At 37.8% G+C, this 21080-nt stretch overlaps 1 long non-coding RNA gene across 1 annotated transcript; it reads left to right on the forward strand.

Moving 5' to 3' along the window:
* Window positions 1–1982: 1982 nt before the first annotated feature.
* Window positions 1983–20525, forward strand: LOC100604687. The gene is made up of 3 exons (XR_120788.3): window positions 1983–2054; window positions 4172–4238; window positions 19422–20525. It is a non-coding gene; the product is annotated as an uncharacterized LOC100604687 (long non-coding RNA).
* The last annotated feature ends 555 nt before the right edge of the window (window positions 20526–21080 follow it).

Here is a 21080-nt window from a genome sequence, read left to right on the forward strand (position 1 = left end):
GGGTCAGTAATATCTCTTTCATCATTTCTAATTGTCTTAATTTTTTTATTAGTTTAGTTAGTGGCCTATCTACTTTAATTTTTTTTAAAAAACAGCTCCTAGATTTGTTGATCTTTTAAATGGTTTGTCTCTAAATTTCCTTCAGTTCAGCTCTGATTTTTGTTATTTCTTGTTTTCTGCTAGCTTTGGGGTTGATTTATCCTTGCTTCTCTAATTCTTTCCATTTAACTTTAGGTTGTTAATTTGAGATCTTTCTAACTTTTTGATGTGGGCATTTAGTGCTATGAATTTCCCTCTCCACACTTTCTTAGCTGTGTCCCAGAGATTCTGGTATGTTGTATCTTTATTTATTTTCATGATATTCAAAGAACTTCTTGATTTCTGCCTTAATTTCATTATTTACCCAAAAGTCATTCAGAAGCCTATTGTTTAATTTTCATGTAATTGCATGGTTTTGAGCGATTTTCATAGTCTTAACTTCTATTTTTATTGTACTGTGGTCCGAGAGAGTGGTATGATTTTGATTCTTTTTACATTTGCTGAGGATTGTTTTATGTTTAATTATGTGGACAATTTTAGAGTATGTGTCATGTGGTGATGAGAGAGTGTATATTCTGTTACTTTCCAGTGGAGAGTTCTTTAAAGGTCTATCAGATCCATTGGTACAATGTTGAGTTTAGGTTCTAAATATCTATTAATTTTCTGCCTCGATGATCTAATATTGTCAGTGGAATGTTAGACTCCCACAGAATAATAGTGGGAGACTTTATGTCTCTTTGTATAGTAGGTCTCTAAGAACTTGCTTTATGAATCCGGGTGCTCCTATTTGGTGCATATATATTTAGGACAACTATGTCTCTTAGGAGAATTGAACCCTTTACCATTATATACTTTGTCTTTATCTTTGTTAGTTTGAAATCTGTTTTGTCTGAAATTAGAATTGTAATCCCTGCTTTTTGCCGTTTCCATTTGCTTGGTATGTTTTCCTCCATCACCTTTATTTTGAGCTTATGAGTGTCATTACACGTGAGATGGGTCTCTTGAAGACAGCATACCATTGGGTCTTGCTTTTTTATCCAGCTTGCCACTCTGTGCCTTTTAAATGGGGCATTTAACCCACTTACATTCAAGGCCAGTATTGATAAGTGTGGATTTGATCCTGTCTTTGTGCTGTTAATTGGTTATTATGGTGACTTGTTTGCTTTACAGTGACACTGGTCTGTGTGTCTTTGTATTAGCTGGTAGCAGTCTTTCCTTTCTATATTTAGTGTTATTTTCAAGATCTCTTGTAAGGCAGGTCTGGTGGTAATGAATTCCCCCAACATTTGCTTATCTGGAAAGGATCTTATTTCTCCACTGAGGAAGCTTAGTTTGGCTGGATATGAAATTCTTGAAGATGATGTTTTTCTTTAAGAATGTTGAGTACAGGCCCCCACTCTCTTCTGGGTTGTAGGGTTTTAGCTGAGAGTTACACTGTCTGATGGGGTTCCCTTTGTAGGTGACCTGCCCTTTCTCTCTAGCTACCTTTAACATTCTTTCATTTCAACCTTGGAAAATCTGACAATTATGTGTTTTGGGGATGATCTTCTTGGGGAGAATCTTGCAGGAGTTCTATTTCCTGATTTTGACTGTTTGTTTGCCTCTCTAGAAGGTTGGGGAAGTTTTCATAGATGATATCCTGAGATATGCTTTTCAACTTGTTTGCTTTCTCCCCATCCCTTATAGGGATGCCAGTGATTCATAGATTTGGCCTCTTTACATAATCCCATACTTCTCAGAGGTTTTGTTTATTCTTTTTCTTTTTTATTTATTTTTGTCTGACTGCTTTGTTTCAGAGAACCAGTCTTCAAGTTCTGAGATTCATTCCCCAGCTTGGTTTATTCTGCTGTTAATACTTGTGATTGCACTGTGAAATTCTTGTATTGTGTTATTCAGCTCTGTCAGACTTGTTAGGTTCTTTTTTATACTGGCTATTTCATCCTTTAGCTCCTGGAAAGAAGTCTATGGACTATACTCAACCTACACTCCAGTTAAAGGAACATCTACACACAGAGGTGAGAAAGAACGAATACAAAAACTTTGGTAACTCAAATGGTTAGAGTGTCATATGTCTTCCAAATGACTGCATCAGTTCTCCAACAAGAGTTCTTCACCTAGTTGAAATGATAGAAATAGAATTCAGAATATGGATAAGAAGATCATTGAGATTCAGGAGGGAAGCAAACTCCAATCCAAGGAGAAAAAGAATCAAAATAAAGCAATACAGGAGAGGCTTTCAGTTTACCCAGGGTGCTCTGTCCAGGGAGTTGCCAAGTTGCTATGGGCTTGATAGCTCTGGTGGGGGGTGGCTAGAGGCCCAGGCCTGAAAGACCTGGAGACATGGGATATGGGAACAAACACCCATGTAGCAGTCTGGCCACTTTTCTGTAGGTCTGCTTCGGTATGCTTGGGACCCACTCCAATCCCTAGTCACGTCAGATTTTCCAGTACCTGGAGGTATCACCAGTGAAGGCTGTGAAGCAGCAAAATGGCAACCTGGCCCTCTCTCTGGGAGCTCTGACCCAGAGAGGTATGTGCCTGCTGCTGGCCCAAAGGCACCTGTAGGAGGTGGCTGGACACCCCAGTTGGGAGATCCTGCCTGGTGAGGAGGAAAAGGATCAGGGACCTGCAGGACCTGCTTAAAAAAGACATCTGGCCACATTTTGGTAGAGCAGGTATGCTTTGCTGGGCATTTGCTTCAGCCCCTGGTTGCCTAGACACTCCAAAGCCCAATGGCTGGAATGGCTAAGTCACCCAAACAGCAATGACGGTGGCCCACCCCCTCTGTGAGCTCCATCCCTGGGAAGTTACTAATCTCTGTTGGCCAGAGAACACCTCTGGGGGAGAGGTGGCTGGAGGTGCCCCAGTTGGGAGGTCCTGCCCAGTGAAAAGGAATGAGATTGGGGACCTGCTTAAAGTAGTAGTCTGGCCATGTTTGGTAGAGCAGTTTTGCTGTGTTGGGGGATCCCTTCTGCCCCTGGTCAGCCCGGATTCTGCAAAGCCTGAAGGCTGGAACAGCTAATGTACCTGAACAGTAAATATGGAGGCCTGCCTGTTCCCCTGGGAGCTCTTCCTTAGGGAGTTACAATGCTGGTACCAGTGGCTGGCCAGAATTCTAAGCCATGGGTCTTATCTTGTGAGGTAGCATGGACATGGGGCCTGCAGGCTGTTGCTGCTCAGCCCCCTGGATTCAGCCTCTTTTCTATGGGTATGTACAGGGGTCTAACCTCCCACTTTGCTGGAGCTGCAGCTACTTTTGCTGGAAAGCCCAAGTATCTAAGGCTCCAGTGATCCCGCACATGTCTGAGTGGTTGCTCTGACAAGACTCCAGGTAGCTCTGTCAGACTGAAGGCCCTGGTAGACCGGGTTCGCAAGGATATCTCTTGTGCCAAGGGTTGCAAACATCTGTCGTCAAAGAAGCATGGATTCCTTAGGTGGGGGAGGGTCCACTGTCTCCGTGTTTCTCCCAGATGGGCTTTGTCCTGTCTTGGTTTTCTTTGTTCTCCATGAGTCAAGTTGTTTCCTTGATTACTCCCTTTGTGAATACCGGGATGTTTCAGTTGAAGGTGTTATATTTACTCACCCCTTCCCTTTCTCTCCATGAGAGCTACACACAGTAGCTGCTTCTAGACAGCCATATTGGCCATTTCCCTCCATTATTTTCATCTAGAATCCACCATCTTTAAAAATAGAATCCACCATCTTTAAAAAATGAGTTTTCCCTCAACTGTGCATCATTTTATTTTCAAACTGAGCCTATTTCTAGCACTTAATATTTAATTTCTAGCATTTAATATTTAATTTCTAGCACTTAATATTTACACAGTTACCATTCATTTTACCTATGGGTCACTATATTTATCTCATGTGTATTTATACCTGCTCTAAAGCTTGGTTTTATGGTCAAATTAATGGGATATACTTTATAAATAATACTTAGGGAAGATGGTATAGTTAGAGAACCAGGATTCTAGGTCTAGCCACTAACTAGCTATGTGAACTTAGACAAATCATTTAATTTTATTTAATTCAGAAAAATGTATGAAAACAAAGTAGCTCAATCTCACCGCTCACATAACTACTTGTAAATAAATACATGTACAGAGTTTGTTCTTCTTTTTTATCATTTCAGGAAATGAATAACATGAAGTGAAGTCTTCATCTCCATTCCCAACAGTCCCCATTCTACTTCCAGAAAGGTAAACATTGTTCATATTTTGTTATGAATTCATTTTGCTATGAATTCTTCACAAATCAGCATACTAAAAGATGTTTGAGTATTTCCTAATAGATGCAGATCCTACCATAAAACTGTATGCATGTAATATTTTTAAAGAAAGAGAAATCATTGTTTTAGAGAACATTTCGGGAGTAAAAGTACGTGTTAAAATTTCTTTGAAATGCTTATCTATGACTAGAAGCATTGCTTTCTTCTACTCTATACAGATAGTAAATTCAAAGGCACATTTGGAGACAGGATTGTGAGTTTTCTCAAATAACCTCCTTAAATAGGTAGAGAAAGCACCTCTAGTCTTGGTTTTTTTAAAGAAATTTTTAATATTATGTTCAATTTTTTTAAGGCAAATAAAATAAGCTGGGATATGATTTTTATTTATCAAGGTAATTATTTTCCCTAAAGTTTAAAGAAAACTTTAAGGAACAAATAGGTGTAGCTGGAGCAAGTTTATTGAGGTATGGATACACCACACCACTAATTTCATAGTACAGACAGTCCTCTCAGAATGGTATCAAGAGTTCTTTGAAAGGGCAATACAGTTTCTGAAAGCCCCACAGGAAGACCTGGGTAGTGACAATAGTACCATCTGTTCTGGAAACCTGACTCTGAAATGAATTATACTCCAGGCAAAAAGCATTCTTCTGTATTTGTAGATAGCCTAAAATGTACATCACAGCTGCCTGGGCTAATTTTATAGGGCTCATTGAGGCTGCTACATTTGCTATTCACAATGGCAAGATGAGCTCAATATTTGAACAAAAAAAGTTAAATTTACCAACTGTAGGATTTATATTCTCAGAACAAAAAAATAAATGAAACCTTTAAGGGAGCTTAGAAAGTGCAACCATAAAGAAATAGTCATGAGTCATTTTTATAGTTAAACCAGCATCAGTACTCAAGTATGATTACTATATTAGAAAAATCATCTTTAAACACAAAGAAAACTTCTGCTTGTGTATATTAGTGATCGCCAATAAAAAGGTTCTACCAAAGGGCCAGTGCACCCAGGTGTTCATGTACATACAACAGCATATCATGATGGACACTAGAAGCCTCGCGCTATAGTCTGTGCTCTTAGGTTCCACCTCTGACCCTCACTTGCTGGGCTTTTCTTGGGCAAATCTTTAGCCTCTCTCTCCCTAAACTGCATCATCTGAAAAATAGAGATGACAATAGTACTTGGCTCACTGAGTTGTTATGAAAAAACCCTTTTCTGGTACATGGTAAGTGCATGTAACACTGTTCTTTTTCTTATTCAATGGATATATACCAAGGGAAAGGTTTAAATAAAAACATTAAGTTAAAATAATTTATTCAAAAGCCATGCCACTGTTAAATTAATACAGTCAAAACTACAAATAAAAAAAGAACATGCAAAATATTTAAAAATATTGTATAAAGGCTTATATGTGTAAGCTTAAAAACCCTTCATTTATGAATCAATTTGTGCATAAAAATTGTATACATGCAGAGACTTGGGCCAGAATGGATATTGTTCAATTAATTTCAAAAATACGTTTTACAGCTTTTCCAAAACTCTTTAATGAAAAGTCAGCAAGAAGATAATGAGAAAGGACCAAACAGATGTTGGTTTCTGCTGAAATTTGCCAAACTTTTACAGCATCATTATGATAGCTTTCCGTTTAGGTCACCAAAGTTTAAAAGTAAGTGGGACATTTGGATCTAGAAGAGAGCAGTGATGATTAAAGAGTTGGAAACCCAGGCTTAAGAGGAAGGGACCATGGAAATGATGTTGGTTGGCCAAAAGAGGAGAAGGCTGTGGGTGCCTTAATTACAGTCTCAGTATATATAATACACCATGTAAATGAACAGATGTTGTTCCGCAATGAAAATAGAACAAGATGGGAGCACTGTAGCTCTGATTTGAGAACCATCTTTGTCTATAAAGAATTGTTGAATAACTAAACCTCTGTTCACTCAACCAATATCTATTCTGTGTACCATATTAAGTGCTAACGATTGATCATTCACATATTTAGACATATCGGGTGGAATATGCTCTATAATTGTATTGCAGGAGACTTGGTGACCTATACGCATTAGAGCATGGGAAAGACAGGAAACTAGGCAGGGGCAGTGACGCATTTTGGATTCCCACTTCTGTTTCACAAGGATGCATGCGTATCCTGAGACCACCACAGAAGATAGCTAGGTGGGAGTCTGCTTGTTGATACGTCAACCAAAAGGACTACCCTGAGGGCAAGTAGAGTGCTTCTTCCAGCTCAAGGAATTATGCAGTGAGCAGGCTTTCCTTGCAGGCCCACCTAGCTCCCCAAGGGACGACATTCTCCTTTAGAGCCACCAATAACCAGTTTTGGATTACCCTGAAAGACATGTATCTATCTATCATCTATCTATATATATATATTTAAATGGTCTTTTCTGTAAATAACACTTCACTTCTGATACCAAATATGTAGGGTTTATTTCCCATACCAACCAATTCTCCAGTTCCTAGCAGACACCAACTGGGTGTCCTAAAATGCAATTAAATTCTAACACTATCTATCTATCTATCTATCTATCTATCTATCTATCTGAAATTAGATCCCACAAGATTGTCCACACTTCACATGCCAATAGCAAGTCAGCCTCCTGTACTTCTGACTGACCAGCTATACACTGGGAGTTTCCATAACTCTCATCTCAGTTTCAGTAATTTGCTAGAATAGCTTACAGAACTCAAACATTTACTCAATTTACCAGTCTATTAAAAATAGTATTTTGTTGAGAATGTTTGCCTCTGTGTTCATCAGGGATATTGGTCTGTAGTTTTCATTTTTTATGTCCTTTCCTGGTTTTGGTATTAGGGTAAAACTGGCTTCATAGAATGATTTAGGGAGGATTCCCTCTTTATCTTTTGGAAGTTGGTACCAATTCTTCTTTGAATGTCTGGTAGAATTTAGTGTAAATCTGTCTTTTTTGGTTGGCAATTTTTAAATTACCATTTCAATCTTGCTGCTTGTTATTGATCTGTTCAGAGTTTCTATTTCTTTCTGGTTTAATCTAGGAGGGTTGTATATTTCTAGGAATTTAACCATCTCCTCTAGGTGTTCACAGCAGCCTTGAATGATCTTTTGTATTTCTTGGTATCAGTGATAATGTCTCCCATTTCTAATTGAGCTTATTTGGAACTTCGTTCTTTTCTTGATTAATCTCACTAATGGTCTATCAATTTTATCTTCAAAGAACAAGCTTTTTCATTCATTTAGTTCTGTTCTGATCTTTGTTATTTCTTCTGCTGAGTTTGGGTTTGTTCTTGTTTCTTTAGTTCCTTGAGGTATGTGACCTTAGATTGTCTGTGCATAAAGGGCATCCAAATTAGTAAAGAGGAAGTCAAACTAGCACTGTTTGCTGATGATATGATCATATACGTAGAAAACCCTAAAGACCGCTCCAAAAAGCTCCTAGAACTGATAAATGAATTTAGGGAAGTTTCCGGATACAAAATCAATGTACACAATCAGTAGCAATGCTATACACCAACAATGACCAAGCTGAGAATCAGATCAAGAACTCAACTCCTTTTATAACAGCTGCAAAACAAATAAAATACTTAAGAATACACCTAAGCAAGGAGGTGAAGGACCTCTATAAGGAAAACTACAAAACACTGCTGGAAGAAATCATAGATGACACAAACAAGTGGAAACACATCCCATGCTCATGGATGGGTAGAATCAATATTGTGAAAGTGACTATACTGCCAAAAGCAATCTACAAATTTAATGCAGTTCCCATCAAAAAACCACCATCATTCTTCACAGAACTAGAAAAACAATGCTAAAATTCATGTGTAACCAAAAAAGAGCCCATATAGCCAAAGAAAGACTAAGCAAAAAGAGCAAATCTGAAGGTATCACATTACCTGACTTTAAACTATACCTGACTTTATACTATAAGGCTATAATCACCAAAACAACATGGTATTCATAAAAAATAGGCACATAGACCAATGGAACAGAATAGAGAACTCAGAAATAAAGCCAAATACTTACAGCCAACTGATCTTTGACAAAGCAACACAAAAACAAAGTGGAGAAGGGATACTGTATTCAACAAATGGTGCTGATATAATTGGCAAGACACAGGTGGAAAATGAAACTGGATCCTCATCTCTCACCTTATACAAAACTCAATTCAAGATGGATCAAAGACTTTAAATCTAAGACCTGAAACCATAAAGATTCTAGAACATGGAAAAAACCCTTCTAGACATTGTCTTAGGCAAAGACTTCATGAACAAGAACCCAAAAACAAAGATAAATAGGTGAGACTTAAAATAAAAAGCTTCTATGTGGCAAAATAATAATAATCAGCAGAGTTAACAGACAACCCACAGAGTGGGAGAAAATCTGCACAAACTATACATCTAACAAAGGACTAATATCCAGAATCTACATGAAATTCAAATCAGCAAGAAAAAAAAATCCCATCAAAAATTGGGCTAAGGACCTGAATAGACAATTCTCAAAAGAAGATGTACAGATGACCAATAAATATATGGAAAAACATTCAACATGACTGATTATCAATCAGGGAGATGCAAATCAAAACCACAATGTGATACCACCTTATTCCTGCAAGAATGGACATAATCAAAAAATGATAGATGTTGGCATGGATGTGGTAAAAGGGAGCACTTTTACATTGTTGTTGAGAATGTAAACTAGTACAACCATTACGGAAAACAGCGTGGAAATTCCTTAAAGAACTATAAGTAGATCTACCATTTGATTCAGCAATCCCACTCCTGGGTATCTGCCTAGAGGAAAAGAAGTCATTATTTTATTATTATGTGTATACAAGTATCTTTTAAAAGATACTTGTATACATATGTTTATAGCAGCACGATTTGCAATTGCAAAAACATGGAACCACCCCAAATGTCTATCAATCAACAAGTGGATACAGAAAATGTAAATATATATGATGAAATACTAATCAGCCATAAAAGGAACTAATTGTAAGGTGGATCTATGTCACAGTTCAAATTCAGTGTTCAGTGACTTATTGCCTAAATGTACAATGATCTATATAATCTCCTCTTAAATGAGGACAGAAAAATGAGCTGGTAAAAAGAGGGCTAAGATCCTCCAAGAACTGAGTTCATGTTCCAGCTCTGTCACTTACTATTTGATTATCAATGGGCAATTTATGTAATCTGTTTTAAATCATGGACACTGAGGGAATAAGTGTTGGGCACCAATAGCATCTACTATAGAAGTTACTCAATATCTTCCCTGAAAGCCTTTGAACATAGCTAGGCCTCTAAATAGTCTGCTTAAAATCCAGTTCTTTTGGAAAATGGCAGAGAAAATGATTATCAGATTTTAAGTCTATCAAAATTCCATTCAGCATTGAATACATATAAAGTATAAGGTGAGTTACGAATATATGCAAAAATTTATATTCAAAATATAAGACAGAAAATGTTCATTTTTATAATTTACTCTTATAAATCAGCCTCAATAAGGTAGCTGGGGTTCTCTTCCTGTCTCAAATATTGAGCCCAAAATTTTCCTAGCTTTGTGACAGTATTAGGTTCACACCAACTCTTTTGGATGCCTTCCTCTCAAAATCAAATTCAATATAGAGGGACAGAGACTGAGAAGCCTAGGATAAGCCAGAAAGTTTGTGATTGGTACATACTTGCCTGGGGCCCAAGTCACCAGAAGTCAAGTTTCCTCAGGAAAGAATGTATTGTCAAATGGCCATCTTCCAGTCAATGGGGCCTGTTAAGTCAAAAACACATCAGTATTATAAATCACCACACACACTGACTCATTTAGTCTCAAGATATGCAGGATCTAAATTATTATATCCCTTTTACTGGTATGGAAAATGTGATTTAAAACAGATTATATAAATTGCCCATTGATAATCAAATAGTAAGTGACAGCTGGAACACAAACTCAGTTCTTGGAGGATCTTAGCCCTCTTTTTACCGGCTCACTCTTCTTTTCTTCTGGCCTCCTTTAGGAAACTAGATAGATTATTGTACATTTAGGCAATAAGTCATTGAACACTGAATTTAAACTCTGACATAGATCTACCTTAAAATTAAGCTAAGGCAAAATTGCAAAGTACCCACTTTTTATTAGAAAAATGATTTGATTATAATTTCTTTTGTTTTCTAAACCTGAGTGTTCACCTTTCTTTTCTCCTGTATCCCTATGGTCCTCAATCCAATAACACTGGAGTAACATTTGCTAAGTGTTTTGTTATCTGTTGCTGCATAACAAATTACCCCCAAACCGAGAAGCTTAAAATCATCATAATTATCTCACAGTTACTCTGGGTTAAGATGCCAGGGGTAGTTTGACTGGGTGGTTCTGATTCAGGGTAGGTATATCTCTTGAGGTTGCAGTTAAGTTTTTGGCCAGGGCAACAGTCACATGGGGCTAGAGGACTCACTTTCAGGATCATGCAAGCTGTTGTTGGCAAGCCTGTTTCTTGCTGGCCCATGTCTGTCCATCTCCATTCCTTGCCATGTGCTGCTTGAGTGTTCTCACGACATGGCAGGTGGCTTGCCCTGAGCAAGAAATCTGAGAAAGAGAGGTCAAGGTGTTAGTAGCTAGCGTTCTTTTACAACCTCATCTCAGAAGTAACACACCATCACTCTCGCCATATTATTTGATCCCACAGACTAATGCTGGTGTGATATAGGAGGTGACTTCACAAGGGTGTGAATTCTAGGAGGTGGGGATCATTGGGAGTGCCTTGGAGGCTGGCTATCACACTAAGAAGCATACAAATGTAGGGGCATTTTATTCCCTCTGTTGCTCCTCAGAGGCAGAACAGGGGACATGGAAAGGGGATTTTTTCCATGTGTATCGGTACACAATTCAATATACCTATTATGTCATCTTTATTAGACTGAGCTCAAAACAGATACTAACATAGAATTGATAAGACATTAAGATCCCATCTCTATACTCAAAGAGCTCAATCTAAAAGACCAAATATACCAAAATATATAAATCAAGAGAAGTTCAGTAAGAGCTCAAAAAAGTATAAGGGGGTTCATATAATGATGGTAAGCTGCTGTACACTTGGGGAAGAACAAGACACAATACCTAGGAGAAGTGGCATTTGAAATGAGTAGAATTTCAGAGTAAAGATCAGGGCAAAGAGAAATCAAGAGAAAGGAGATAAAGGACTCTGAGGAGTGAAACTCACCAAGAATCTTTGAATCAGAAATTCTGGTAATCATGGCTTCACAACTATGGAAGTCCAGCAGGGAAAACAAGTTGCATGTAGTTTGATATAAAAGTAGCTATTTATAAAGCCTCTGATAGGAGCATACCCAAAAAGAAGGAAGAAAAAGATGTTAGATAGACTCAGCTCCCTGCTGAGTTTCTCCAGTGGCTTCCCATTGTCTGCAATAAGTTAACGTATACTCCCTAGCATTAAGACCTTCAGTCTGGCCTGAACCTTGGGAGCCTTATTCCTAACCACCATCCTGCCTCCAGGCCCCCAATGAGGCCCCAGCCTAATCAGGGGAACCCACCGATTAAGTGGTTCAGCGTAGCTTCTTTCTGTTGTCCTAAGTGTCGGCTGGCTGAGAAATAAAGTGAAAGAGTACAAAGAGAGGAATTTTACAGCTGGGCCTCCAGGGGTGGCATCACATATCAGTAGGACCGTGATGCCCACCTGAGCTGTAAAACCAGCAAGTTTTTATTAAGGATTTCAAAAGGGGAGGGGGTGTAAGAACAGGGAGTAGGTCACAAAGATCACATGCTTCAAAGGGCAAAAAGGAGAACAAAGATCACATGCGTCTGAGGAAACAGGACAAGGGCAAACCAGAAACTGATAAGGGTCCAACAAAGATCACAAGGCAAAGGGCAAAAGCAGAATTACTGATAAGGGTCTATGTTCAGCAGTGCATGTATTGTCTTGATAAACATCATAAACATCTTAAACAACAGAAAACAGGGTTTGAGAGCAGAAAACCAGTCGGACTTCAAATCAGGGTGGGGGTTTCTCCCCACCCTAATAAGCCTGAGGGTAGTGCAGGAAACCAGGGCATATTTCAATCCTTATCTCAACTGCATAAGACAGACACTCCCAGAGCAGCCATTTACAGACCTCCCCCCAGGAATGCATTCCTTCCCCAGGGTACTAATTATTAATATTCCTTGCTAGGAAAAGAATTTAGCAATATCTTCCCTACTTGCATGTCCATTTATAGGCTCTCTGCAAGACAAAAAATACGACTCTATTTTGCCCAACCCTGCAGGCAGTCAGACCCTATGGTTGTCTTCCCTTGTTCCCTTAAAATCGCTGTTACTCTGTTCTTTTTCAAGGTGCACTGATTTTATATTGTTCAAACACACGTTTTACAATCAATTTGTACAGTTAACACAAATATCATAGTGGTCCTGAGGTGACGTACATCCTCAGCTTACGAAGATAACAGTATTAAGAGATTAAAGTAAGACAAGCATCAGAAATTATAAGAGTATTATTTGGAAATTGATAAGTGTCCATGAAATCTTCACAATTTATGTTCCTCTGCTGCGGCTCCAGCCAGTCTCTCCTTTCAGGGTCCCTGACTTCCCACAACACAGCCTCCCCATTTCCTTATCATCCCGGGACATGCCAGGCTGGGTCCCAGCTAGAAAGGCATACTTTTTTACCCATTCTATTTATTCTGCATGGAATAGCCTGCACATCTCTTCTTCACACTGCTTCCTCCTTACCTTTCCACATTCAAAGCTCAGTTGGCCTAGAAAGATTTTTCTGACTCTCTTCTGGGCCCATCCTCATCCCAGCTGTAACATCATCACTATAAATGCATTGACATCTGGCATGGCATATACTCTACGTAGTTGATTCTAAAAGGAATATTCAAATCCTATAACTGAAGGCATGATATAGTTTGACATCTTTTTTTCCTTGGAAAGGAAAGTAAGAGATAAGTTAATCATGCCTTAAACTTGATGGAATTTACTCATTTGCATATTTACTCCTTCCTTGAGACTAAAAACACCTTCTGGTATGAAATCATTTATTTTATCTCCCCATTGCCTATCACATTGCCCTGTATAATAAGCTCCCCAAGAATGCAGGAGGCTGATCCTTAAATAGCTAAAGGAAACATCACTTCTTTCCACCTAGTTCCAGGATGGGTGACACTTCTTTCTACCTAGTTCCAGGAAGGGTGACCCTGATTACCCATGTCATTTCATTTAAAAGGGTCAGCATAAGGTGAATGAAAATTGTATGATATGTTGACTTTGTTACATCATTTGACCCAAAAACTATGACCTCCTTCCTTTCATGTCATATATCTATCTCCAAATCTTCCTGGAATTAATCTCAAGTTTTCAACAATGGACTTAGAACTCTAAATATATACAGTTGATAAAATGCCCAATCAATGAAGTCAGGCCTGAAGTCTAAGCTTTAATATTTATTAGCATGTGACCTTTGTTGGTTAACCATCCTGAACCTTAGTTTTATCTTCTGTAAAATGAGGGTAGTACAACTCACCTGTCAGGGTAGTTGTGATACAGCTGCAATGACTGGAGGAGCACCAGGGTCCTTGGTCTCACACTGATTTAGATAAAACAACACGGAAACACATGGAGTGGTTTTAAGGAGCAGGAAGTTTAACAAGCAAGCGAGAAAGCAGCAGCTCCCCCATACAGAGACAGAGGGAGGGAGGCTCCAAGAGAGAAACCCTGTGTGCAACAGAAAACTGGTCAGTTATATTGGAGGCTGGAGGAAGTGGTGTCTGATTTGCAAAGGGCCCAGGGGATTGGTTTGGCCAGGTGCATCATTCACGTAGCCCACGGAAAAACCTAGTGCTCCCACCTTAGTCTTTTAATATGTAAATGTGGGCTGCCATGATGTCCTGAACATGTTGAGTTATCTGGAGGTGGCCACAACACTGGGCACACCTTGCGACAAGAGGAAGGTGGGAATTGCCATATTGGGTGGACCCCATTTCTAATGGCCTGCATTTGCATATCAAAGCTTGCTGGTCTAGACCTTCAAGCCGCCTTTCTGTTAGAAAAGAAATGGTTTGGGGGTTGCTTCTTCTTACAGGAAAATTACCACCAAGAACCTTTCTAGCTGCCTAAAAATTATTTCTTAATAACTCCTGTATTAGTTGTAAAGATTAACTCTGTTAACAAATATAAAACATCTAAGATGGGGCCTGGGTATAGTAAGATATTCAGTTAATTTTAGACCATTGCCTGGCACATAACAGAATGAACAACAAAAATAATGAGAAGAGTCTACAGGGTTAGGTGAGCAATGTGGGCTTAGAAATCCATTCCAACATCATGTTAATTAGGCACTGAGGTAATTGCCCAAGTTAATGATGTCAAAATGCAATGGACAACAATCCTTGTGGAGGATTTATTCTGTTTGAGTTTCTCTTTCTCTCCATGTATGAGTAATTGGAAGTTTGAATCTAGTTTTACCTACTGTTTTCCTATTGACCACAACATTTTTACCACGAAAACATGGAATTTATAACAATTTGACCATATATTTTTCCTCATATCATTTTGGGGACCAGACTGTTGCTTTGCTTCCAGGCATTGTAATTTGACATGTACTCTACAACAATCTTTAGCCCCCATTAGCTCTTAGTGAGACTATTTCCTCTAAACCTTTCCCATAGGTTTCACAACTTTCTTTTGAACGTTCTCCAAAAACTAAATCCTTACTTTGCTTAACCATATTTCCCTTTCTCTTCTATTGTGCATTTCTCTATGTTGAGAAGTCTTTGAGAAAGCAGGGAGTCCCTCTGCCAACTGATGAAATACTAGGATAGGCATGGGTGATGAAGGCCTTCTACAGGTCATTTAAAACCATGGGAGCAGGGCAGTAGGTAGAGCAGAGAAGAAAGGAATTAAGAAATGGAAAAGAAATGTCAGAGAACTAGGGGGAAAGAAGAGCAACAATTCTGATTTGTTGCCATGCAAAGACGGAGAGATGAAGATCGGAGGGGATGTTTTAGCTGGCTTCCATATCAAGAGGATGAAGTCAAGGGATAAAGGTACAGTTTACACAAAGAAGTTTAAAAGCCAGATGCAAAATCCCAAATCTTCATCATATACTGATAAGCCTTACCACACTAGTTGGAAAGGAGGTTCTAGACATCAACATGAGAAGAGGTGGAAAACCCCTTTGATCTTTCATAATGTAGAAACAGAATCCCAGAACAATAAAACAGACAACTAATCCTACTATTTTCTGATCTTTTGGCTCCTCTGAATCATTTTATAAACTTAGCTACTCTGTGGGGGCCTAATCCTTGTCCCAATAGTCCACGTGGTTGAATGGCTGCCTGATCCAAATGCTTTGATCACACCAGAGTCTTGGAGTCTTTTCTACCCTTTTTATAGGCACAACTTTCAGAAATACTTTCTTCAAAAGCCCTGTGCTTTGATAAACAGGTTTAAGTGCTATAATCACCAGGCATTTGAATGCAGATTAATTCATAAACCCAGATAATAGATCTTGTTCTGTCATGTTGTTTTTAGCCAAAAGTTGAAAGCTTTGAAGAATGTGGAGAAACTACAAAATTTTAATAGCCTTGGGGCACAGAAACTTAACACAAAGAAAGAATCGTCATTCATTCAAAGAGTATTCATGGCCTTGGTGGAAAAATTGATGACAAATTCTGTGATTAATTACAGTTGTTGAAGAAAGCTAGAAGAAAAAAGGCACCAAGAGTTCTTGAGTTAATCAAAGACAGCAATTTAAATAAATGGTCCTAAAGTCCACAGTAAGTATTTGGTCAAATGAACCACATTGTTACTTTGAATTGTAAGATTTTACCTTCATCCTGAAAAATAAAAATAAAAAATAAATGCCTGGCTGAACATTATTGATTTGGTAGGGAAAGTACCAGTTATTTTCCTACATAAAAGGGACTCATAAAATCTGAGGGTTGTGATATTTAGGTTTTCTTGCCTGAGGGAAGGTCATTTCACAGTAACCTCCTGAAAAAATGATTATATATTATGATTTGTAACATCCATAAAAATGATAATGATATGGTTTTGCTGAGTGTCCCCACATCTAAATCACATCTTGTAGCTCCCATAATTCCCGCATGTTATGGGAGTGAGCCAGTGGGAGATAATTGAATCATGGGGGCGGGTCTTTACCTTGCTATTCTCCTGATAGTGAATAAGTCTTACGAGATCTGATGGTTTTAAAAATGGGAGTCTCCTTGCACAAGCTCGCTCTCTGCCTGCTGCCATCCACATAAGATGTGACTTGCTCCTCCTTGCCTTCTGCCATGATCGTGAGGCCTCCCTGGCCATGTGGAACTGTAAGGCCAAGAAATCTCTTTCTTTTGTAAATTGCCCAGTCTCAGGTATGTCTGTATCAGCAGCATGAAAACAGACTAATACACATAATATAACAAGAACAAGAATGAAATAATTGACATGAAGGACTCACCTGAACAATTACACCAAAAGAATATCTTCTACTTTCTCTAATCTAGACAAAGCCCGTCCACAATAGGCCAGTTCTATCAGAGACAAGGCTGATGGGAAGGTTCAGAAATAATTGCAACTTTTCCTCCTCACATTTCTATGTAATCTTTTGGAGAATAGAAAAATAAATTCTTTATTACAAGGCAGGGGTTCTCAAGCCCTAGACCAGTACCTGTCCATGGCCTGTTAGGAACAGGGTCACATAGCAGAAGGTGAGCAGCAGGCAATCCAGCATTGCTGCCCAAGCTCCGCCTATTGTCAGATCAGCGGCAGCATCAGATTCTCATAAGAGCACGAACCCTATCGTGAACTCTGCATTCAAGTTATCTGGGTTGCACACTCCTTATGAGAATCTAATGCCATCCCCCACCCACCCTGGTCCTTGGAAAAATTATCTGCCATGAAACCGGTCCCTGGTGCCAAAAAGGTTGGGAACTGCTGGTATAAGGTTTCAACAGGTAACTTGCATTTAATAGCTTGTGGTTATAGCTTCCTGTTTGGCAGAGGAAAAGGGTATCTCTATATATAGATATATATATCACAGATCTTAAAACTTTAAATATCAACTGTATAGAATTTGACTACTGAGCTTGAGTTTGCCACCATTCTTAAAATCATCAGCTCTACTTCCATGCTGTTTTTTACATTTATATATTATAACTTCATCTTTAATAAAATATATATAAGCCATTTTTCAATGTGGATTTTATGTGGTAAGTGTTCAGATCTAAGAATGTTATGTTTCCCAAGTAGCCTGTTTTTCCTGAGTGAAAATTTATGAATCCTACTTATGTTAATTAAAATTATATTTTAACCTTACTAGATCTGTGCTATGACTAGAAAATAGTTGTTAACATAAAATTCCTCCCAAAGTAAATGGATAGTTTAAAAAAATACTCCAGTAAAGTACTAAGTCATGAAAACTATATTTTCTTGACACTTTTTTCTAAGATGCATAACATGCTTTAATCTTTTATAAAATATAAACATTCCTTCATAATATATGAAAGAATTAAAACAGTGCATTTTATACACTTGAAACCAAAAGTTCCCAACCTTCCTGCTCTTTAAAGAATGGAAATTAGACTGCTATGTTTTTCTTACTTTTTTAGCAACATAACATGATTTGGATATTAAGTCTCATTTTGGATAATCAAAATACGTAAGTGTGTGTGTGTATGTGTGTGTGTGTGTGTGTATATATATATATATATATAAAATAAAAGTTACAAAATATGTATGTGTGTACGTATATATTAAGCTTGTGAAGTCCTAAAAGCCTGGCAGAGTGGGAGAGACATGTAGCTCCAGTCCCAGTAAAACAAACCACATGGCTAATTAAATATGTGTTCTATTGATCTCTCCACTAACTGCTGAAAAATATACACACGTTTTCAGTTAGTCAGCTAATAGTCTGGCATTCTGCATGCTACATCTTTCTCACCTATTGTTGTGATTAACTCTATGATTTTAAGCTTTTATTTATAGATTTGCACTTTACAGACTTCTAAGTCCTTGAAGCAAGCAAATAAAAAAATGTAGCTCAATGAGAACACTGCAAGTTATAAAAGTGGTCCAAGGAGTTTCACTATTTTTTCCTTACAATGTCAGAACAGGATGAAAAGCAAATTTGAGTCTATGTTTCTTTCCCTGGAAGAACTATACATATAGTTGACAGGGACCCCCTCTCTTTTCACCCTTGCTGACTTACCATACTGTCCAACCAAGACTTGCTCTCCTTCCCAATCACTTCTTCATGGACCTCTCCCGGAAAAAGTAGAGGTGAAATGTAGATATTCAAATTTTCCCACCATTTAAGAAATCACAACTCTTCCTAAGAGAAGGAAGGAAACATGAAAAATGGACAAAAGGCTGATCTAGATGTGCTTAATTTAGCAGTCATAGAATGGGAACTCCATATTTGTATATTTTGTATAGTTATGAATATTACGTAGTATAGGATGAAAATTCAATAAATAAATATATTAGCCAGTTCACTTATTATCAACTAAATATTGAATCTGAACCATGGAGAATTGATTTAGGACAAATACAGAAATAAAATAAGGATATTTAAGCCAAACTTCATTCAACTCTGTTGTTTAGTACAGAAATACTATGATTTGATGAAACAAGTTGTTTTCAAATATAGTTTTACATGATGTGAAAGGTATATGAATAAAATATAAACCCTGGGTTTATTATTTTTGAATTATGAATGCTAAATAATAATTTTATCTTTTTACTTTTTAAGTAATAATAATTTTATTAAAAGGCCTGGTTTGGCTGTAGGCAGAGTTGATTACTTGGAGCAAAAAAAAAAAAAAAAAAAAAAGTGATGTGTTGGCTCTCATCACTTTCCTATAACTCATGAATATTAACATTTTCCAGAAGATGTGGGCTCTTCCTTTTCAAATCTATTGTTTTATGTATTATTTTTCTTTTAATTAAAAGAAGGCAATCAAGACTGTTTAATTTAAAAAAAAATTCTTGCCAAGTTTCTTGAACCCCATCGTATACATGCAAGCTTAAGTTAGAACAAAGACATGACATTATTGTATGGAGTCTAATAAGAGCTTCTATTGTGTCTTCAATTCTCTTCCTAAATGACATTCTCATTTACTTATATTTGTCCCTATCTATCTTCACAGGTTGCTCACACTGAAAATCAGTTTCTTTTCCCCTGGTGCAAAGAACAGTAGTTTCTCCAAAACTGAAGCTGGAAATTATCTGAAATATCAGGTCCTCCAGAAAAGGGACGTGAAGCCCCCTTTGTAATTTCTGCATTAGCGTGCTCTCCTGGCAAGCAGGAAACTTCATCAGAGAAGTCAGCCAAGGAACGTCTTTAAATGGAAATTGTGCAAACGAGGAGCAAATGCATTAAAAAGTTGCTGATGGGCATGAAATGCTTTGATGTGAAGACGGAAAACTCCAAGCAGGAAGGATTTTAACATTTTGAATCTGATTGACTCTGTGGTTTCTCAGCACAGTTATTCCATGGGCTAAAATAAATGCAGAAATGGTATTTTGAGACCACAGCTGCAGAGGGGATCATGGTGAATTTCAATGAAAATCCATTTGAATCTTGAGGTTCAGATCTTAAAAAAGCAAAGGACATGAGAGAAATAATATTGTTGCTTGAAATTTCATTGCTTATATCTAAAAGAAACTCCTATTTTTAGGAGAAATGTTGAATCTTTGCAACGTGGTAGATGCTCCCACAAAACTTTCTCCCGAAATAGGAGATAAATGTTGGAAAGAGGCAATGTATTGAGTATGCTGATAGAGGTGGAGTTCAGAGACAGGCAAGCATACACAAGAGTCATGATGTTTTACATTATTATCTTTACAAATGAGTTTCTTACAGTGGTCAATGACAAACCAATTTCATTCAAAGCTTGCTTCAATAGGCAATGGTTTGGTGCCAATATGTTAGCTATTTACTTTGACCACTGTATGCATTAAAAAGAACAAAAATTAAGAATACTCAAGCAGAACCTCCAACTTAGATAGCATTTTCCACAAAAAGTGATGGAGGGATAGACTGAAATTAAATGGGACCAGGTATGTGATTAGATCTCAGAAATGTTTGCACAATAATGCAGATACTCATTTTAAACAGAGTCATAAGGATTGGAACTAATAAAAATAATAGAATAAAATACCGATCAAGAATGTGTCCTCCTGAGTATCTGGGTTTTGAATTCTGGCTCCACAGAACTTGTCAGATATATGACATTAAACAAGATACTTCAGCATTCTGTGCCTTCATTTTCTCAGCTGTAAATGGAGATTTTACTAGAACTCTATAAGATTATGATGAGAATTGTATTAATATATGTAAAGCTTTAGACATAGTATATGGCACCTAGTAAGCACTCAATTAAATGTTAGTTACCATTAGTAGCAGTGGAGAATTAAAAAACAAAAACTGCAAACTGTAAGTTAAGCATCTGGCTCTGCAAACTAGTTAAACTCCCCAGACCTTATTCTGGCCATCTGTAAAATGAAAGGGTTGGGCTAGATCATCTCTAAATTTTCTTCCAACTTAAAAAACATTGTTCAAAAACACGTTTTAGGAGTACGCAAAGTGTTTCAGCAGAAGGCGATGTTTTAGAATATTTTTAAAGGCACTTAATCACTTTCACAGAAATGTGTTTCATGGCTTGCACTTCCTCCTCAATCAACTCCTGTTGGGACTTCACTTGCTGCTATTCCACCGAAGTGGCTCCTGTCAGTGTCACAGGATTTCTATGTTGTCAAGTCCAATGGTCACTTCTTTAACCTCTTAGTACACCCAGTAGCACTTG

Source organism: Nomascus leucogenys, chromosome 11 (genome assembly GCF_006542625.1).
Source record: "Nomascus leucogenys isolate Asia chromosome 11, Asia_NLE_v1, whole genome shotgun sequence".
Taxonomy (NCBI): domain Eukaryota; kingdom Metazoa; phylum Chordata; class Mammalia; order Primates; family Hylobatidae; genus Nomascus; species Nomascus leucogenys.